At 35.1% G+C, this 8,780-nt stretch overlaps 1 non-coding gene across 1 annotated transcript; it reads left to right on the top strand.

Annotated features, from left to right (window-relative positions):
• The first annotated feature begins 375 nt into the window (after positions 1 to 375).
• On the top strand, positions 376 to 482 carry LOC132423823 (U6 spliceosomal RNA). The gene has a single exon (XR_009519126.1). It is a non-coding gene; the product is annotated as a U6 spliceosomal RNA (small nuclear RNA).
• Positions 483 to 8,780: the final 8,298 nt, after the last annotated feature.

Below are 8,780 nucleotides of genomic sequence, written 5' to 3' on the forward strand. Positions count from 1 at the left end.
GTCTTAATGTGTGGCCAATGAAAAAAATGAACACCTTTGAGCTGTTGTGGCTTTGTTTTCTACCTTGAGGACAGTGGAGAGGAATCCTCATGAGAGAGTGAACAGTGTGAGACACACATGAAGAAGGGATCAGAGGAGACAGAGATAGAACCTTTACAGGACTGTGCTCCCTGATTCCATTTATCCCCAAGGCCAAGATGTCAACCTGCTTTTGAAATGGCTCAGGTGTTGAACTCATTTTTGGATTTCCCCAGCTTATTCTTTAGAGAGCGGAAGTGGCTTTATTTACAGCCCTTGTGAATTTGGGACCAATATATATCTGAAATGACCTTAATAAGTGCTAGATTTAAATCAATATAAGAAAAATGGTTTTATGTGTTCACTTCTGCAGCATATATACTAAAATTGGAACGATAAAGAGAAGATTAGCATGGCCCCTGCCCAAGGATGACATGCAAATTCATGAAGTGTTTCATATTTATAAAAAAGAAAAGAAAAATGGTTTTAAAAAGGCAGTGAAGAAATTTAACATAGATTTAATAATTATCCAGGGGAGATGATCTCATAACTGGAGTCAAATAGCATTTTTATGAATTTTTAAAAAAGACTACATACAAAGCAATGCAATTGCTATCTACTTACAAATGCAAAAGAAGATAAGCATGAATTATCAGTATGAATCAGGTGATCCACTGAGTTTTCTGTATATAAAATCAGTATTCAAAAATCAATTGTATTGTAACAGTTAAAAAATGAAATGTAATGAAAATCAGATATCATTTAAAATGTATCAAATAATTTCTCAGTCCCTTTCTTTTTCTCTTCTTCTTCTGGGACCCCTATAATTCGAATGTTGGTGCATTTAATGTTGTCCCAGAGGTCTCTGAGACTGTTCTCAGTTCTTTTCATTCTTTTTTCTTTATTCTGCTCTGAGGTAGTTATTTCCACTATTTTATCTTCCAGGTCACTTATCCGTTCTTCTGCCTCAGTTATTCTGCTATTGATCCCTTCTAGAGGACTTTCATTTTCATTTATTGTGTTGTTCATCGTTGCTCGTTTCCTCTTTAGTTCTTCTAGGTCCTTGTTAAATGTTTCTTGCATTTTGTCTATTCTATTTCCAAGATTTTGGATCATCTTTACTATCATTATTCTGAATTCTTTTCAGGTAGACTGCCTATTTCCTCTTCATTTGTTAGGTCTGGTGGGTTTTTATCTTGCTCCTTCATCTGCTATGTGTTTTTCTGTCTTCTCATTTTGCTTATCTTACTGTGTTTGGGGTCTCCTTTTTTTTAGGCTGCAGGTTCGTAGTTCCCATTGTTTTTGGTGTCTGTCCCCAGTGGCTAAAGTTGGTTCAGTGGGTTGTGTAGGCTTCCTGGTGGAGGGGAGTAGTGCCTGTGTTCTGGTGGATGAGGCTGGATCTTGTCTTTCTGGTGGGCAGGTCCACGTCTGATGGTGTGTTTTGGGTGTCTGTGGACTTATTATAATTTTATGCAGCCTCTCTGCTAATGGGTGGGTTTGTGTTCCTGTCTTGCTAGTTGTTTGGCATAGGGTGTCCATCACTGTAGCTTGTTGGTCGGACTGAGAAAATATTTGAAGAGTTTATAGTTGAAAACGTCCCTAATATGGGAAAGGAAATAGTTAATCAAGTCCAGGATTTGAGAGAGAGTCCAAGACTCTCTCTCCACAGAGAGTCCCATACAGGATAAATCCAAGGAGAAACACTCCAAGACACATATTGATCAAACTGTCAAAAATTAAATACAAAGAAAACATATTAAAAGCAGCAAGGGGAAAACAACAAATAGCACACAAGGGAATCCCCATAAGGTTAACAGCTGATCTTTCAGCAGAAACTCTGAAAGCCAGAAGGGAGTGGCAGGACATATTTAAAGTGACGAAGGAGAAAAACCTGCAACAAAGATTACTCTACCCAGCAAGGGTCTCATTTAGATTTGATGGAAAAATTAAAACCTTTACAGACAAACAGCTGAGGGAGTTCATTACCACCAAACCAGCTTTACAACAAATGCTAAAGGAACTTCTCTAGGCAAGAAACACAATGGAAGGAAAAGACCTACAATAACGAACCCAAAACAATTAAGAAAATGGGAATAGGAACACATGTATCGCTAATTACCTTAAATGTAAATGGACTAAATGTTCCCACCAAAAGACACAGATTGGCTAAATGGATACAAAAACAAGACCCATATATATGCTGTCTACAAGAGACCCACTTCAGACCTAGGGACACATACAGACTGAAAGTGAGAGGATGGAAAAAGATATTTCATGCAAATGGAAACCAAAAGAAAGCTGGAGTAGCAATTCTCATATCAGACAAAATATACTTTAAAATAAAGACTATTAGAAGAGACAAAGAAGGACTCTACATAATGATCAAGGGATCGATCCAAGAAGAAGATATAAGAATTGTAAATATTTATGCACCCAACATAGGAGCACATCAATACATAAGGCCAATACTAACAGCCATAAAAGGGGAAATCGACAGTAACACATTCATAGTAGGGGACTTTAACACCCCACTTTCACCAATGGACAGATCGTCCAAAATGAAAATAAATAAGGAAACGCAAGCTTTAAATGATATGTTAAATAAGATGGACTTAATTGATATTTATAGGACATTCCATCCAAAAACAACAGAATACACATTTTTCTCAAGTGCTCATGGAACATTCTCCAGGATAGATCATATCTTGGGTCACAGGTCAAGCCAGGGTAAATTTAAGAAAATTGAAATTGTATCAAGTATCTTTTCCAAGCACAACGTTATGAGACTAGATATCAATTACAGGAAAAATCTGTAAAAAATACAAACACATGGAGGCTAAACTATACACTTCTTAATAACGAAGTGATCACTGAAGAAATCAAAGAGGAAACCAAAAAATACATAGAAACAAATGACAATGGAGACACGACTACCCAAAACCTATGGGATGCAGCAAAAGCAGTTCTAAGAGGAAGTTTATAGCAATACAATCCTACCTTAAGAAACAGGAAACATCTCGAATAAACAACCTAACCTTGCACCTAAAGCAATTAGAGAAAGAAGAACAAAAAAACCCCAAAGTTAGCAGAAGGAAAGAAATCCTAAAGATCAGATCAGAAATAAATGAAAAAGTAATGAAGGAAACGATAGCAAAGATCAATAAAACTAAAAGCTGGTTCTTTGAGAAGATAAACAAAATTGATAAAACATTAGCCAGACTCATCAAGAAAGAAAGGGAGAAGACACAAATCAATAGAATTAGAAATGAAAAAGGAGAAGTAACAACTGACACTGCAGAAATACAAAAGATCGTGAGAGATTACTACAAGCAACTCTATGCCAATAAAATGGACAACCTGGAAGAAATGGACAAATTCTTAGAAATGCACAATCTGCCAAGACTGAATCAGGAAGAAATAGAAAATATGAACAGACCAATCACAAGCACTGAAATAGAAACTGTGATTAAAAATCTTCCAACAAACAAAAGCCCGGGACCAGATGTCTTCACAGGCGAATTCTGTCAAACATTTAGAGAGGAGCTAACACCTATCCTTCTCAAATGCTTCCAAAATATAGCAGAGGGAGCAACACTCTCAAAGTCATTCTACAAGGCCACCATCACCCTGATACCAAAACCAGACACAGATGTCACAGAGAGAAAACTACAGGCCAATATCACTGATGAACATAGATGCAAAGATCCTCAACAAAATACTAGCAGACACAATCCAACAGCACATTAAAAGGATCATACACCATGATCAAGTGGGGTTTATTCCAGGAATGCAAGGATTCTTCAATATGTGCAAATCAATCAATGTGATACACCATATTAACAAATTGAAGGAGAAAAACCATCTGATCATCTCAATGGATGCAGAGAAAGCTTTCGACAAAAGTCAACACCCATTTATGATAAAAACCCTGCAGAAAGTAGGCATTGAGGGAACTTTCCTCAACATAATAAAGCCCATACATGACAAACCCACATTCAACATCATCCTCAATGGTGAAAAACTGAAAGCATTTCCACTAAGATGAGGAGCAAGACAAGGTTGCCCACTCTCACCACTCTTATTCAACATAGTTTTGGAAGTTTTAGCCACAGGAATCAGAGAAGAAAAAGAAATATAAGGAATCCAAATCAGAAAAGAAGAAGTAAGCTGTCACCGTTTGCAGATGACATGATACTATACGTAGAGAATCCCAAAGATGCTACCAGAAAGCTACTAGAGCTATTCAATGAATTTGGTAAAGTAGCAGGATACAAAATTAATGCATAGAAATCGCTGGCATTCCTATACACTAATGATGAAAAATCTGAAAATGAAATTAAGAAAACACTCCCATTTACCATTGCAACAGAAAGAATAAAATATCTAGGAATACACCTACCTAAGGAGACAAAAGACCTGTATGCAGAAAATTATAAGACACAGATGAAAGAAATTAAAGATGATGCAAATAGATGGAGAGATATACCATGTTCTTGGATTGGAAGAATCAACATTGTGAAAATGACTTTACTACGCAAAGCAATCTACAGATTCAATGCAATCCCTATCAAACTACCACTGGCATTTTTCACAGAACTAGAACAAAAAATTTCGCAATTTGTATGGAAACACAAAAGACCCCGAATAGCCAAAGCAATCTTGAGAACGAAAAATGAATCTGGAGGAATCAGGTTCCATGACTTCAGACTATACTACAGAACTACAGTAATCAAGACAGTATGGTACTGGCATAAAAACAGAAATATAGACCAATGGAATGGGATAGAAAGCCCAGAGATAAACCCACACACATATAGTCACCTTATCTTTGATAAAGGAGGCAAGAATAAACAGTGGAGAAAAGACAGCCTCTTCAATAAGTGGTGCTGGGAAAACTGGACAGGTACATGTAAAAGTATGAGATTAGAACACTCCCTAACACCTTACACAAAAATAACCTCAAAATGGATTAAAGATCTAAATGTAAGGCCAGAGACTATCAAAGTCTTAGAGGAAAACATAGGCAGAACACTGTATGACATAAATCACAGCAAGATCCTTTTTGACTCACCTCCTAGAGAAATGGAAATAAAAACAACAATAAACAAATGGGACCTAATGAAACTTAAAAGCTTTTGCACGGCAAAGCAAACCATAAACAAGACCAAAAGACAACCCTTAGATTGGGAGAAAATATTTGCAAATGAAGCAACTGACAAAGGATTAATCTCCAAAATTTACAAGCAGCTCAATAACAAAAAACCGAACAATCCAATCCCAAAATGGGCAGAAGACCTAAATAGACATTTCTCCAGAGAAGATATACAGATTGCCAACAAACTCATGAAAGAATGCTCAACATCTTTAATCATTAGAGAAATGCAAATCAAAACTACAATGAGATATCATCTCACACCAGTCAGACTGGCCATCATCAAAAAATCTAGAAACAATAAATGCTGGAGAGGGTGTGGAGAAAAGGGAACACTCTTGCACTGCTGGTGGGAATGTAAATTGATACAGCCGCCATGGAAAACAGTATGGAGGTTCCTTCAAAAATGACAAATAGAACTACCATACGACCCAGCAATCCCACTACTGGGCATATACCCTGAGAAAACCATAATTCAAAAAGAGTCATGTACCAAAATGTTCATTGCAGCTCTATTTACAATAGCCAGGATACGGAAGCAACCTAAGTGTCCATCATCGGATGAATGGATAAAGAAGATGTGGCACATATATACAATGGAATGTTACTCAGCCATAAAAAGAAACGAAATTGAGTTATTTGTAGTGAGGTGGATGGACCTAGAGTCTGTCATACACAGTGAAGTAAGTCAGAAAGAGAAAAACAAATACCGTATGCTAACACATATATATGGAATCTAAGGGAGAAAAAAAAATGTCATGAAGAACCTAGGGGTAAACAGGAAAAAAGACACAGACCTACTAGAGAATGGACTTGAGGATATGGGGAGGGGAAGGGTAAGCTGTGACAAAGTGAGAGAGTGGCATGGTCATATATACACTACCAAATGTAAAATAGGTAGCTAGTGGGAAGCAGCCACATGGCACAGGGAGATCAGCTCGGTGCTTTGTGACCACCTAGAGTGGTGAGATAGGGAGGGTGGGAGGGAGGGAGATGCAAGAGGGAAGAGGTATGGGGATATATGTATATGTATAGCTGATTCACTTTGTTATAAAGCAGAAACTAACACACCATTGTAAAGCAATTATACTCCAATAAAGATGTTAAAAAAATTGTATGGAATAATTAGTGAACACAAGAAGATTAGAAAATTTTACCAAACATTAAAAACACCTCAATAGAACTACCATATTCATGTATTAAAAGTATAAATACCAAAAATATGAAAATTTCTTCTATACAGTTCTAAGATTCAATGCCATTCCAATGAAAATACAGCTTTTTTTTTTTTTGGCAAGACGGTGATACAGAAAGAGCATAAGGAAGAGTTGTATACAATTATTTCATTAACTTGAAAATGGGCAAATATTTCGAAATTCATTTTTATCATATACGAAGTTAAATATGTATATGTAAATATATTAAAATAGATATTTACCCGTTTCATCTATACCCTAAATATATATATGTTAAAGTTGAACAAAAATTTGTTTTTGGAAGATAGGGTATCACTTTATGCTTGTAACTGCTTTATATTTGGATGTATACTGGGGAAATAAGTTTTTGTTTTTTTAAGGAGCAGTGTAGTTCAAATTTACTTTTTCTGGCTAGGTAATTTTTGGGTTGAAATTCTCTGGTTAATAATTTAGCTAGAATTTGTGTTCTGTTTCCTCCTTCTGAGTTCATTTTCTCTGTCCTTCCCAGACCTCTGTTTTCTGTCTTCCAAGCCCTCCTCCCCAGATCCACTCCATGTGAGGATTAGTTAGTGCCTGGCTATTCAGTAGTAGGGAGAGTCTCTCCGATGAGGCTGTCACAGACCTTCTCCTTTGGCCAACTCCTTGTGCGTATCATCCAGTTTCAGCTTCTTTCCTAATATTTCACCACTCCTCTTCCCTTCTCTCCTTAAAGGTCTTTCTCCTCTGTTATTTTTTTTTACCTTTGGGTTACATAATGAATCTTATTCTCTGCCCTTTGGATCTAAAACTGGATATCAAAATCTTACGTGAGTTATACCAGGCTGGGTAACTTGGCTTCCCTCCCTGCTTTCTGTGTCTGCCTTACTGGAGGAAAAGGTTTTCTCTTAAGCAAGTCTGAAATTTATGAACATTCCAACAAAAGGCTCATTCAATCCTGAGTCACCTCATTTCTCTCAAAATTTTATTTAGGAATTGTTACTACTTAAGTTTGCTTAAGTAACATGTTTGTATGCTTTTGTAGATCTATTTTATTATTTTTTCTACTTTCTGTAATTCATTCCTAGTGTTAATTCTGGTGCTATCCTCCCATTATATTGTAAACTTCTTAAGAGAAAGGGCAATTTCTTTTTTTAATTTTGTTTATTTACTGAAAGCCAAAATGGAGTATGCAGAGTATTTCAAGCACTAACTAAAGTTAACTGCTTTGAGAAAGTAAATACCATTAATTTCAAATTATTCCTTTCAGTGGAGAAGAAATTTCATCTCAGTGGAGAAGCAATAAATCCCAAACAATGCAGAGTACATACATATAGATTTTTCTTTGAGCTCTTAGACTAGAATTTCATGATATATTTAATAGTAACAATAATGATAATAATAGATATAATTAGTTACTCTAATTTTCTAGGTATTTAAATATATTACATCATGTTTTTCTCACAATAATTTTTTGAGGAAATATTCATTCATATAAGAGAAAACTGAAGCACAGAAGAGCTGAGTAAATTGATCAAAGCCATCCAACTAGTAAGGGGTGAAGTTGTGAACTGAATCTTGGCATATTTGATGTCAAAGCCTAATTTTATCTCTTAAGTAAAAAAGTTTGTGTAAATTTGCTTCAGCATAATTTGGGAAATTGTTCACCTTCTCTATTCTATTTCTCTGCTTAGAAATCTTTCGTAAGGTTTCTTTATGGGTCAACATTGTATTTTCCCTGAGTAAATACCAGTCCAAACCAATTCTTCTTAAACATGTAAAGCTCAAGTGTAGTTTTTAGCATGTAATAGATGCTTACTAAAGGATATCTTATTTTTATTAATCCTAGGGGAATAAGATTTTAAATGTTCCTAATTAAGGTATAGATGTTGAGATATAGGTGATTAATATGATTAAATATAATGAATTTTTAAGTTAAAAATATTGTGATCAATTGTGTTATGACAAATTTTATTTCCAAATTTCTACACATTTTAGGAAAAAAATCTTGCAGATTTTGTTTTTAAATGTACTGTCATGAGCTTTTTTGCAAACTATACAAGTCTGAAGTCCTCTGTCAAATCCAGATTTTCCCTTCATCTGTATTTTTTGACATGGTTTCTATAAAGATAATTCTGCTTATTTTTCTTGATTTATTTCTCAAAAATATTGCTCTTATTTTTTCTTATCTTAATCTTGTTTTATTAGTCAGTCTTCTTTCTTATATTGTGTTTGTTTTTATTTTCTTTTTTCCTTGACTTCACTATATTTTTTTAAAGAAAACATTTAAACATTAATGAAAATACTTATAAATTATACTATACTAAATCTAGAATTATATTTATCGAAAGGCACCATGAGGGGATGAATGAAAATAAGCAAAAACCTGGGAGAAGATATTTGCAACACAAAAAATTGACAAGAATTATTAACAATTT

The sequence above is a fragment of the Delphinus delphis genome, chromosome 3, assembly GCF_949987515.2.
Source record: "Delphinus delphis chromosome 3, mDelDel1.2, whole genome shotgun sequence".
Taxonomy (NCBI): Eukaryota; Metazoa; Chordata; class Mammalia; order Artiodactyla; family Delphinidae; genus Delphinus; species Delphinus delphis.